The sequence below is a fragment of the Anomaloglossus baeobatrachus genome, unplaced genomic scaffold (assembly GCF_048569485.1).
Source record: "Anomaloglossus baeobatrachus isolate aAnoBae1 unplaced genomic scaffold, aAnoBae1.hap1 Scaffold_475, whole genome shotgun sequence".
In the NCBI taxonomy this organism is placed as follows: Eukaryota; Metazoa; Chordata; class Amphibia; order Anura; family Aromobatidae; genus Anomaloglossus; species Anomaloglossus baeobatrachus.
In genome coordinates, this window is record NW_027444094.1 from 227,849 (window position 1) to 239,272 (window position 11,424).

General features: G+C 46.5%; 9 non-coding genes across 9 annotated transcripts; all 9 read right to left on the reverse strand.

Moving 5' to 3' along the window:
• Positions 1–490: 490 nt before the first annotated feature.
• Positions 491–681, reverse strand: LOC142281502 (U2 spliceosomal RNA). Its single transcript, XR_012743587.1, has one exon. It is a non-coding gene; the product is annotated as a U2 spliceosomal RNA (small nuclear RNA).
• A 1,117-nt stretch (positions 682–1,798) lies between these two features.
• Positions 1,799–1,989, reverse strand: LOC142281503 (U2 spliceosomal RNA). The gene has a single exon (XR_012743588.1). It is a non-coding gene; the product is annotated as a U2 spliceosomal RNA (small nuclear RNA).
• Positions 1,990–3,106: 1,117 nt separating this feature from the next.
• On the reverse strand, positions 3,107–3,297 carry LOC142281504 (U2 spliceosomal RNA). The gene has a single exon (XR_012743589.1). It is a non-coding gene; the product is annotated as a U2 spliceosomal RNA (small nuclear RNA).
• A 1,117-nt stretch (positions 3,298–4,414) lies between these two features.
• LOC142281506 (U2 spliceosomal RNA) lies at positions 4,415–4,605 on the reverse strand. Its single transcript, XR_012743591.1, has one exon. It is a non-coding gene; the product is annotated as a U2 spliceosomal RNA (small nuclear RNA).
• A 1,117-nt stretch (positions 4,606–5,722) lies between these two features.
• LOC142281507 (U2 spliceosomal RNA) lies at positions 5,723–5,913 on the reverse strand. The gene has a single exon (XR_012743592.1). It is a non-coding gene; the product is annotated as a U2 spliceosomal RNA (small nuclear RNA).
• A 1,117-nt stretch (positions 5,914–7,030) lies between these two features.
• LOC142281517 (U2 spliceosomal RNA) lies at positions 7,031–7,220 on the reverse strand. Its single transcript, XR_012743601.1, has one exon. It is a non-coding gene; the product is annotated as a U2 spliceosomal RNA (small nuclear RNA).
• A 1,117-nt stretch (positions 7,221–8,337) lies between these two features.
• LOC142281508 (U2 spliceosomal RNA) lies at positions 8,338–8,528 on the reverse strand. Its single transcript, XR_012743593.1, has one exon. It is a non-coding gene; the product is annotated as a U2 spliceosomal RNA (small nuclear RNA).
• Positions 8,529–9,643: 1,115 nt separating this feature from the next.
• LOC142281509 (U2 spliceosomal RNA) lies at positions 9,644–9,834 on the reverse strand. Its single transcript, XR_012743594.1, has one exon. It is a non-coding gene; the product is annotated as a U2 spliceosomal RNA (small nuclear RNA).
• A 1,117-nt stretch (positions 9,835–10,951) lies between these two features.
• On the reverse strand, positions 10,952–11,142 carry LOC142281510 (U2 spliceosomal RNA). The gene has a single exon (XR_012743595.1). It is a non-coding gene; the product is annotated as a U2 spliceosomal RNA (small nuclear RNA).
• Between the last annotated feature and the right edge of the window lie 282 nt (positions 11,143–11,424).

An 11,424-nucleotide genomic window follows, 5' to 3' on the forward strand; every position in this document is an offset into this window, starting at 1 on the left:
TCAACAGGCAGGCTACAGAAAAGCTTACTAACAAAGGTTAGAGAGGGGCTTTCTCAGAGGGCTTTTTACAGTTTGTCTATTCCCAATTAGCCGGTTTAGTATACTTAATGAAAGTACTAATTCTTTCATAGGCCGCCCATTCTTAGTATTTGACGTTCAGGTAACAACAGGTAACTTTATTTGGAGTGGAAGCAGAGAGATAACACCAGATGCCAATTGTAGATCCTCTCACACCTGTGGTCACTGCAGCATCTGACTCCACTTTGTCCAAAAGGGATCTATTCCATTCAATTACACATGATCTAGATTAGACTGACAACAAGATACTGCACGGGACATAGCAGAGTTGGTGAAGTTGAGTGGTGATGAGTTTGCTATTTGGATGAATAAAGCAAGTAAAAAGTGTGTTAGATAAAAATTCATTTCAATTCGCTAATCGGGCTAATATGAATCAGGTGAATCGAGTTCTGCTTTTGGAAACTGGGTTAAGAAGGGGTGCACCGTTCCTGGAGGTACTGCAATACCAGGTCAATGCGTGGAGTGGACAGAGCAAGCTCTTTTTCCATCTCCCTGTTCTAAAAATCCATTTAATATATGGTCCCCAGATAGGGGACGTATCAGATATTAAACTGATAAGAACAGATACTACACTTGATCTTAGCCAAAAGGCCGAGAAGCGATAACCAGAATTGGTTTGGGCCTCGAGTGGCACCCTGGCCTATGCCGGACACATCTTAGGGAGAGAGAGCGAGAGGGAGACAAACCCACGCCTACACAAGACATTTTGTCACCCAAGCCAACCCTTGAAAAGGCTGCTTTGCAGAGCAAAAACAAGAAGAATGGTGCGTTTTGCAGCCGCCGCCCACTGCAATGAATCTGAATAACTCCTCCTTTAGGGCGCAAGCAACTCCCCTCCCCCTTGCAGTCTTTCCAATTCACGATACAAAAAGACGGACAGGACAGGTTGCCTGACTTTCCGTCACTGCCACCCTTTGCCATCCTTACCCGTAGAAAGCCCTTTCATCATCCCCAAACCCTAATCTTTTCCCTTTCCTTCCCAGCCCCCAAACCCTGCCCTCTGTACCTTTCTCACCACCCGCTTCCCTTCTCCTGTCATCCCCCTACCACCCGGGAAAAAAAGAGATTGCCCCCTCCTTCCACTAGCCCACCCTCCCACCCAAAGAACAACTTCTTCTGCGCAGCTTGTTTTCTAGGCAGCAGCGCTATTGTGATGTCATCGGGGGGCATTGTGACAAGCCGCCAGTGTTCCGTCTCTTCATGTTGTGCACTGTTCAAACCGAAAATACATCAACAGGCAGGCTACAGAAAAGCTTACTAACAAAGGTTAGAGAGGGGCTTTCTCAGAGGGCTTTTTACAGTTTGTCTATTCCCAATTAGCCGGTTTAGTATACTTAATGAAAGTACTAATTCTTTCATAGGCCGCCCATTCTTAGTATTTGACGTTCAGGTAACAACAGGTAACTTTATTTGGAGTGGAAGCAGAGAGATAACACCAGATGCCAATTGTAGATCCTCTCACACCTGTGGTCACTGCAGCATCTGACTCCACTTTGTCCAAAAGGGATCTATTCCATTCAATTACACATGATCTAGATTAGACTGACAACAAGATACTGCACGGGACATAGCAGAGTTGGTGAAGTTGAGTGGTGATGAGTTTGCTATTTGGATGAATAAAGCAAGTAAAAAGTGTGTTAGATAAAAATTCATTTCAATTCGCTAATCGGGCTAATATGAATCAGGTGAATCGAGTTCTGCTTTTGGAAACTGGGTTAAGAAGGGGTGCACCGTTCCTGGAGGTACTGCAATACCAGGTCAATGCGTGGAGTGGACAGAGCAAGCTCTTTTTCCATCTCCCTGTTCTAAAAATCCATTTAATATATGGTCCCCAGATAGGGGACGTATCAGATATTAAACTGATAAGAACAGATACTACACTTGATCTTAGCCAAAAGGCCGAGAAGCGATAACCAGAATTGGTTTGGGCCTCGAGTGGCACCCTGGCCTATGCCGGACACATCTTAGGGAGAGAGAGCGAGAGGGAGACAAACCCACGCCTACACAAGACATTTTGTCACCCAAGCCAACCCTTGAAAAGGCTGCTTTGCAGAGCAAAAACAAGAAGAATGGTGCGTTTTGCAGCCGCCGCCCACTGCAATGAATCTGAATAACTCCTCCTTTAGGGCGCAAGCAACTCCCCTCCCCCTTGCAGTCTTTCCAATTCACGATACAAAAAGACGGACAGGACAGGTTGCCTGACTTTCCGTCACTGCCACCCTTTGCCATCCTTACCCGTAGAAAGCCCTTTCATCATCCCCAAACCCTAATCTTTTCCCTTTCCTTCCCAGCCCCCAAACCCTGCCCTCTGTACCTTTCTCACCACCCGCTTCCCTTCTCCTGTCATCCCCCTACCACCCGGGAAAAAAAGAGATTGCCCCCTCCTTCCACTAGCCCACCCTCCCACCCAAAGAACAACTTCTTCTGCGCAGCTTGTTTTCTAGGCAGCAGCGCTATTGTGATGTCATCGGGGGGCATTGTGACAAGCCGCCAGTGTTCCGTCTCTTCATGTTGTGCACTGTTCAAACCGAAAATACATCAACAGGCAGGCTACAGAAAAGCTTACTAACAAAGGTTAGAGAGGGGCTTTCTCAGAGGGCTTTTTACAGTTTGTCTATTCCCAATTAGCCGGTTTAGTATACTTAATGAAAGTACTAATTCTTTCATAGGCCGCCCATTCTTAGTATTTGACGTTCAGGTAACAACAGGTAACTTTATTTGGAGTGGAAGCAGAGAGATAACACCAGATGCCAATTGTAGATCCTCTCACACCTGTGGTCACTGCAGCATCTGACTCCACTTTGTCCAAAAGGGATCTATTCCATTCAATTACACATGATCTAGATTAGACTGACAACAAGATACTGCACGGGACATAGCAGAGTTGGTGAAGTTGAGTGGTGATGAGTTTGCTATTTGGATGAATAAAGCAAGTAAAAAGTGTGTTAGATAAAAATTCATTTCAATTCGCTAATCGGGCTAATATGAATCAGGTGAATCGAGTTCTGCTTTTGGAAACTGGGTTAAGAAGGGGTGCACCGTTCCTGGAGGTACTGCAATACCAGGTCAATGCGTGGAGTGGACAGAGCAAGCTCTTTTTCCATCTCCCTGTTCTAAAAATCCATTTAATATATGGTCCCCAGATAGGGGACGTATCAGATATTAAACTGATAAGAACAGATACTACACTTGATCTTAGCCAAAAGGCCGAGAAGCGATAACCAGAATTGGTTTGGGCCTCGAGTGGCACCCTGGCCTATGCCGGACACATCTTAGGGAGAGAGAGCGAGAGGGAGACAAACCCACGCCTACACAAGACATTTTGTCACCCAAGCCAACCCTTGAAAAGGCTGCTTTGCAGAGCAAAAACAAGAAGAATGGTGCGTTTTGCAGCCGCCGCCCACTGCAATGAATCTGAATAACTCCTCCTTTAGGGCGCAAGCAACTCCCCTCCCCCTTGCAGTCTTTCCAATTCACGATACAAAAAGACGGACAGGACAGGTTGCCTGACTTTCCGTCACTGCCACCCTTTGCCATCCTTACCCGTAGAAAGCCCTTTCATCATCCCCAAACCCTAATCTTTTCCCTTTCCTTCCCAGCCCCCAAACCCTGCCCTCTGTACCTTTCTCACCACCCGCTTCCCTTCTCCTGTCATCCCCCTACCACCCGGGAAAAAAAGAGATTGCCCCCTCCTTCCACTAGCCCACCCTCCCACCCAAAGAACAACTTCTTCTGCGCAGCTTGTTTTCTAGGCAGCAGCGCTATTGTGATGTCATCGGGGGGCATTGTGACAAGCCGCCAGTGTTCCGTCTCTTCATGTTGTGCACTGTTCAAACCGAAAATACATCAACAGGCAGGCTACAGAAAAGCTTACTAACAAAGGTTAGAGAGGGGCTTTCTCAGAGGGCTTTTTACAGTTTGTCTATTCCCAATTAGCCGGTTTAGTATACTTAATGAAAGTACTAATTCTTTCATAGGCCGCCCATTCTTAGTATTTGACGTTCAGGTAACAACAGGTAACTTTATTTGGAGTGGAAGCAGAGAGATAACACCAGATGCCAATTGTAGATCCTCTCACACCTGTGGTCACTGCAGCATCTGACTCCACTTTGTCCAAAAGGGATCTATTCCATTCAATTACACATGATCTAGATTAGACTGACAACAAGATACTGCACGGGACATAGCAGAGTTGGTGAAGTTGAGTGGTGATGAGTTTGCTATTTGGATGAATAAAGCAAGTAAAAAGTGTGTTAGATAAAAATTCATTTCAATTCGCTAATCGGGCTAATATGAATCAGGTGAATCGAGTTCTGCTTTTGGAAACTGGGTTAAGAAGGGGTGCACCGTTCCTGGAGGTACTGCAATACCAGGTCAATGCGTGGAGTGGACAGAGCAAGCTCTTTTTCCATCTCCCTGTTCTAAAAATCCATTTAATATATGGTCCCCAGATAGGGGACGTATCAGATATTAAACTGATAAGAACAGATACTACACTTGATCTTAGCCAAAAGGCCGAGAAGCGATAACCAGAATTGGTTTGGGCCTCGAGTGGCACCCTGGCCTATGCCGGACACATCTTAGGGAGAGAGAGCGAGAGGGAGACAAACCCACGCCTACACAAGACATTTTGTCACCCAAGCCAACCCTTGAAAAGGCTGCTTTGCAGAGCAAAAACAAGAAGAATGGTGCGTTTTGCAGCCGCCGCCCACTGCAATGAATCTGAATAACTCCTCCTTTAGGGCGCAAGCAACTCCCCTCCCCCTTGCAGTCTTTCCAATTCACGATACAAAAAGACGGACAGGACAGGTTGCCTGACTTTCCGTCACTGCCACCCTTTGCCATCCTTACCCGTAGAAAGCCCTTTCATCATCCCCAAACCCTAATCTTTTCCCTTTCCTTCCCAGCCCCCAAACCCTGCCCTCTGTACCTTTCTCACCACCCGCTTCCCTTCTCCTGTCATCCCCCTACCACCCGGGAAAAAAAGAGATTGCCCCCTCCTTCCACTAGCCCACCCTCCCACCCAAAGAACAACTTCTTCTGCGCAGCTTGTTTTCTAGGCAGCAGCGCTATTGTGATGTCATCGGGGGGCATTGTGACAAGCCGCCAGTGTTCCGTCTCTTCATGTTGTGCACTGTTCAAACCGAAAATACATCAACAGGCAGGCTACAGAAAAGCTTACTAACAAAGGTTAGAGAGGGGCTTTCTCAGAGGGCTTTTTACAGTTTGTCTATTCCCAATTAGCCGGTTTAGTATACTTAATGAAAGTACTAATTCTTTCATAGGCCGCCCATTCTTAGTATTTGACGTTCAGGTAACAACAGGTAACTTTATTTGGAGTGGAAGCAGAGAGATAACACCAGATGCCAATTGTAGATCCTCTCACACCTGTGGTCACTGCAGCATCTGACTCCACTTTGTCCAAAAGGGATCTATTCCATTCAATTACACATGATCTAGATTAGACTGACAACAAGATACTGCACGGGACATAGCAGAGTTGGTGAAGTTGAGTGGTGATGAGTTTGCTATTTGGATGAATAAAGCAAGTAAAAAGTGTGTTAGATAAAAATTCATTTCAATTCGCTAATCGGGCTAATATGAATCAGGTGAATCGAGTTCTGCTTTTGGAAACTGGGTTAAGAAGGGGTGCACCGTTCCTGGAGGTACTGCAATACCAGGTCAATGCGTGGAGTGGACAGAGCAAGCTCTTTTTCCATCTCCCTGTTCTAAAAATCCATTTAATATATGGTCCCCAGATAGGGGACGTATCAGATATTAAACTGATAAGAACAGATACTACACTTGATCTTAGCCAAAAGGCCGAGAAGCGATAACCAGAATTGGTTTGGGCCTCGAGTGGCACCCTGGCCTATGCCGGACACATCTTAGGGAGAGAGAGCGAGAGGGAGACAAACCCACGCCTACACAAGACATTTTGTCACCCAAGCCAACCCTTGAAAAGGCTGCTTTGCAGAGCAAAAACAAGAAGAATGGTGCGTTTTGCAGCCGCCGCCCACTGCAATGAATCTGAATAACTCCTCCTTTAGGGCGCAAGCAACTCCCCTCCCCCTTGCAGTCTTTCCAATTCACGATACAAAAAGACGGACAGGACAGGTTGCCTGACTTTCCGTCACTGCCACCCTTTGCCATCCTTACCCGTAGAAAGCCCTTTCATCATCCCCAAACCCTAATCTTTTCCCTTTCCTTCCCAGCCCCCAAACCCTGCCCTCTGTACCTTTCTCACCACCCGCTTCCCTTCTCCTGTCATCCCCCTACCACCCGGGAAAAAAAGAGATTGCCCCCTCCTTCCACTAGCCCACCCTCCCACCCAAAGAACAACTTCTTCTGCGCAGCTTGTTTTCTAGGCAGCAGCGCTATTGTGATGTCATCGGGGGGCATTGTGACAAGCCGCCAGTGTTCCGTCTCTTCATGTTGTGCACTGTTCAAACCGAAAATACATCAACAGGCAGGCTACAGAAAAGCTTACTAACAAAGGTTAGAGAGGGGCTTTCTCAGAGGGCTTTTTACAGTTTGTCTATTCCCAATTAGCCGGTTTAGTATACTTAATGAAAGTACTAATTCTTTCATAGGCCGCCCATTCTTAGTATTTGACGTTCAGGTAACAACAGGTAACTTTATTTGGAGTGGAAGCAGAGAGATAACACCAGATGCCAATTGTAGATCCTCTCACACCTGTGGTCACTGCAGCATCTGACTCCACTTTGTCCAAAAGGGATCTATTCCATTCAATTACACATGATCTAGATTAGACTGACAACAAGATACTGCACGGGACATAGCAGAGTTGGTGAAGTTGAGTGGTGATGAGTTTGCTATTTGGATGAATAAAGCAAGTAAAAAGTGTGTTAGATAAAAATTCATTTCAATTCGCTAATCGGGCTAATATGAATCAGGTGAATCGAGTTCTGCTTTTGGAAACTGGGTTAAGAAGGGGTGCACCGTTCCTGGAGGTACTGCAATACCAGGTCAATGCGTGGAGTGGACAGAGCAAGCTCTTTTTCCATCTCCCTGTTCTAAAAATCCATTTAATATATGGTCCCCAGATAGGGGACGTATCAGATATTAAACTGATAAGAACAGATACTACACTTGATCTTAGCCAAAAGGCGAGAAGCGATAACCAGAATTGGTTTGGGCCTCGAGTGGCACCCTGGCCTATGCCGGACACATCTTAGGGAGAGAGAGCGAGAGGGAGACAAACCCACGCCTACACAAGACATTTTGTCACCCAAGCCAACCCTTGAAAAGGCTGCTTTGCAGAGCAAAAACAAGAAGAATGGTGCGTTTTGCAGCCGCCGCCCACTGCAATGAATCTGAATAACTCCTCCTTTAGGGCGCAAGCAACTCCCCTCCCCCTTGCAGTCTTTCCAATTCACGATACAAAAAGACGGACAGGACAGGTTGCCTGACTTTCCGTCACTGCCACCCTTTGCCATCCTTACCCGTAGAAAGCCCTTTCATCATCCCCAAACCCTAATCTTTTCCCTTTCCTTCCCAGCCCCCAAACCCTGCCCTCTGTACCTTTCTCACCACCCGCTTCCCTTCTCCTGTCATCCCCCTACCACCCGGGAAAAAAAGAGATTGCCCCCTCCTTCCACTAGCCCACCCTCCCACCCAAAGAACAACTTCTTCTGCGCAGCTTGTTTTCTAGGCAGCAGCGCTATTGTGATGTCATCGGGGGGCATTGTGACAAGCCGCCAGTGTTCCGTCTCTTCATGTTGTGCACTGTTCAAACCGAAAATACATCAACAGGCAGGCTACAGAAAAGCTTACTAACAAAGGTTAGAGAGGGGCTTTCTCAGAGGGCTTTTTACAGTTTGTCTATTCCCAATTAGCCGGTTTAGTATACTTAATGAAAGTACTAATTCTTTCATAGGCCGCCCATTCTTAGTATTTGACGTTCAGGTAACAACAGGTAACTTTATTTGGAGTGGAAGCAGAGAGATAACACCAGATGCCAATTGTAGATCCTCTCACACCTGTGGTCACTGCAGCATCTGACTCCACTTTGTCCAAAAGGGATCTATTCCATTCAATTACACATGATCTAGATTAGACTGACAACAAGATACTGCACGGGACATAGCAGAGTTGGTGAAGTTGAGTGGTGATGAGTTTGCTATTTGGATGAATAAAGCAAGTAAAAAGTGTGTTAGATAAAAATTCATTTCAATTCGCTAATCGGGCTAATATGAATCAGGTGAATCGAGTTCTGCTTTTGGAAACTGGGTTAAGAAGGGGTGCACCGTTCCTGGAGGTACTGCAATACCAGGTCAATGCGTGGAGTGGACAGAGCAAGCTCTTTTTCCATCTCCCTGTTCTAAAAATCCATTTAATATATGGTCCCCAGATAGGGGACGTATCAGATATTAAACTGATAAGAACAGATACTACACTTGATCTTAGCCAAAAGGCCGAGAAGCGATAACCAGAATTGGTTTGGGCCTCGAGTGGCACCCTGGCCTATGCCGGACACATCTTAGGGAGAGAGAGCGAGAGGGAGACAAACCACGCCTACACAAGACATTTTGTCACCCAAGCCAACCCTTGAAAAGGCTGCTTTGCAGAGCAAAAACAAGAAGAATGGTGCGTTTTGCAGCCGCCGCCCACTGCAATGAATCTGAATAACTCCTCCTTTAGGGCGCAAGCAACTCCCCTCCCCCTTGCAGTCTTTCCAATTCACGATACAAAAAGACGGACAGGACAGGTTGCCTGACTTTCCGTCACTGCCACCCTTTGCCATCCTTACCCGTAGAAAGCCCTTTCATCATCCCCAAACCCTAATCTTTTCCTTTCCTTCCCAGCCCCCAAACCCTGCCCTCTGTACCTTTCTCACCACCCGCTTCCCTTCTCCTGTCATCCCCCTACCACCCGGGAAAAAAAGAGATTGCCCCCTCCTTCCACTAGCCCACCCTCCCACCCAAAGAACAACTTCTTCTGCGCAGCTTGTTTTCTAGGCAGCAGCGCTATTGTGATGTCATCGGGGGGCATTGTGACAAGCCGCCAGTGTTCCGTCTCTTCATGTTGTGCACTGTTCAAACCGAAAATACATCAACAGGCAGGCTACAGAAAAGCTTACTAACAAAGGTTAGAGAGGGGCTTTCTCAGAGGGCTTTTTACAGTTTGTCTATTCCCAATTAGCCGGTTTAGTATACTTAATGAAAGTACTAATTCTTTCATAGGCCGCCCATTCTTAGTATTTGACGTTCAGGTAACAACAGGTAACTTTATTTGGAGTGGAAGCAGAGAGATAACACCAGATGCCAATTGTAGATCCTCTCACACCTGTGGTCACTGCAGCATCTGACTCCACTTTGTCCAAAAGGGATCTATTCCATTCAATTACACATGATCTAGATTAGACTGACAACAAGATACTGCACGGGACATAGCAGAGTTGGTGAAGTTGAGTGGTGATGAGTTTGCTATTTGGATGAATAAAGCAAGTAAAAAGTGTGTTAGATAAAAATTCATTTCAATTCGCTAATCGGGCTAATATGAATCAGGTGAATCGAGTTCTGCTTTTGGAAACTGGGTTAAGAAGGGGTGCACCGTTCCTGGAGGTACTGCAATACCAGGTCAATGCGTGGAGTGGACAGAGCAAGCTCTTTTTCCATCTCCCTGTTCTAAAAATCCATTTAATATATGGTCCCCAGATAGGGGACGTATCAGATATTAAACTGATAAGAACAGATACTACACTTGATCTTAGCCAAAAGGCCGAGAAGCGATAACCAGAATTGGTTTGGGCCTCGAGTGGCACCCTGGCCTATGCCGGACACATCTTAGGGAGAGAGAGCGAGAGGGAGACAAACCCACGCCTACACAAGACATTTTGTCACCCAAGCCAACCCTTGAAAAGGCTGCTTTGCAGAGCAAAAACAAGAAGAATGGTGCGTTTTGCAGCCGCCGCCCACTGGCAATGAATCTGAATAACTCCTCCTTTAGGGCGCAAGCAACTCCCCTCCCCCTTGCAGTCTTTCCAATTCACGATACAAAAAGACGGACAGGACAGGTTGCCTGACTTTCCGTCACTGCCACCCTTTGCCATCCTTACCCGTAGAAAGCCTTTCATCATCCCCAAACCCTAATCTTTTCCCTTTCCTTCCCAGCCCCCAAACCCTGCCCTCTGTACCTTTCTCACCACCCGCTTCCCTTCTCCTGTCATCCCCCTACCACCCGGGAAAAAAAGAGATTGCCCCTCCTTCCACTAGCCCACCCTCCCACCCAAAGAACAACTTCTTCTGCGCAGCTTGTTTTTCTAGGCAGCAGCGCTATTGTGATGTCATCGGGGGGCATTGTGACAAGCCGCCAGTGTTCCGTCTCTTCATGTTGTGCACTGTTCAAACCGAAAATACATCAACAGGCAGGCTACAGAAAAGCTTACTAACAAAGGTTAGAGAGGGGCTTTCTCAGAGGGCTTTTTACAGTTTGTCTATTCCCAATTAGCCGGTTTAGTATACTTAATGAAAGTACTAATTCTTTCATAGGCCGCCCATTCTTAGTATTTGACGTTCAGGTAACAACAGGTAACTTTATTTGGAGTGGAAGCAGAGAGATAACACCAGATGCCAATTGTAGATCCTCTCACACCTGTGGTCACTGCAGCATCTGACTCCACTTTGTCCAAAAGGGATCTATTCCATTCAATTACACATGATCTAGATTAGACTGACAACAAGATACTGCACGGGACATAGCAGAGTTGGTGAAGTTGAGTGGTGATGAGTTTGCTATTTGGATGAATAAAGCAAGTAAAAAGTGTGTTAGATAAAAATTCATTTCAATTCGCTAATCGGGCTAATATGAATCAGGTGAATCGAGTTCTGCTTTTGGAAACTGGGTTAAGAAGGGGTGCACCGTTCCTGGAGGTACTGCAATACCAGGTCAATGCGTGGAGTGGACAGAGCAAGCTCTTTTTCCATCTCCCTGTTCTAAAAATCCATTTAATATATGGTCCCCAGATAGGGGACGTATCAGATATTAAACTGATAAGAACAGATACTACACTTGATCTTAGCCAAAAGGCCGAGAAGCGATAACCAGAATTGGTTTGGGCCTCGAGTGGCACCCTGGCCTATGCCGGACACATCTTAGGGAGAGAGAGCGAGAGGGAGACAAACCCACGCCTACACAAGACATTTTGTCACCCAAGCCAACCCTTGAAAAGGCTGCTTTGCAGAGCAAAAACAAGAAGAATGGTGCGTTTTGCAGCCGCCGCCCACTGCAATGAATCTGAATAACTCCTCCTTTAGGGCGCAAGCAACTCCCCTCCCCCTTGCAGTCTTTCCAATTCACGATACAAAAAGACGGACAGGACAG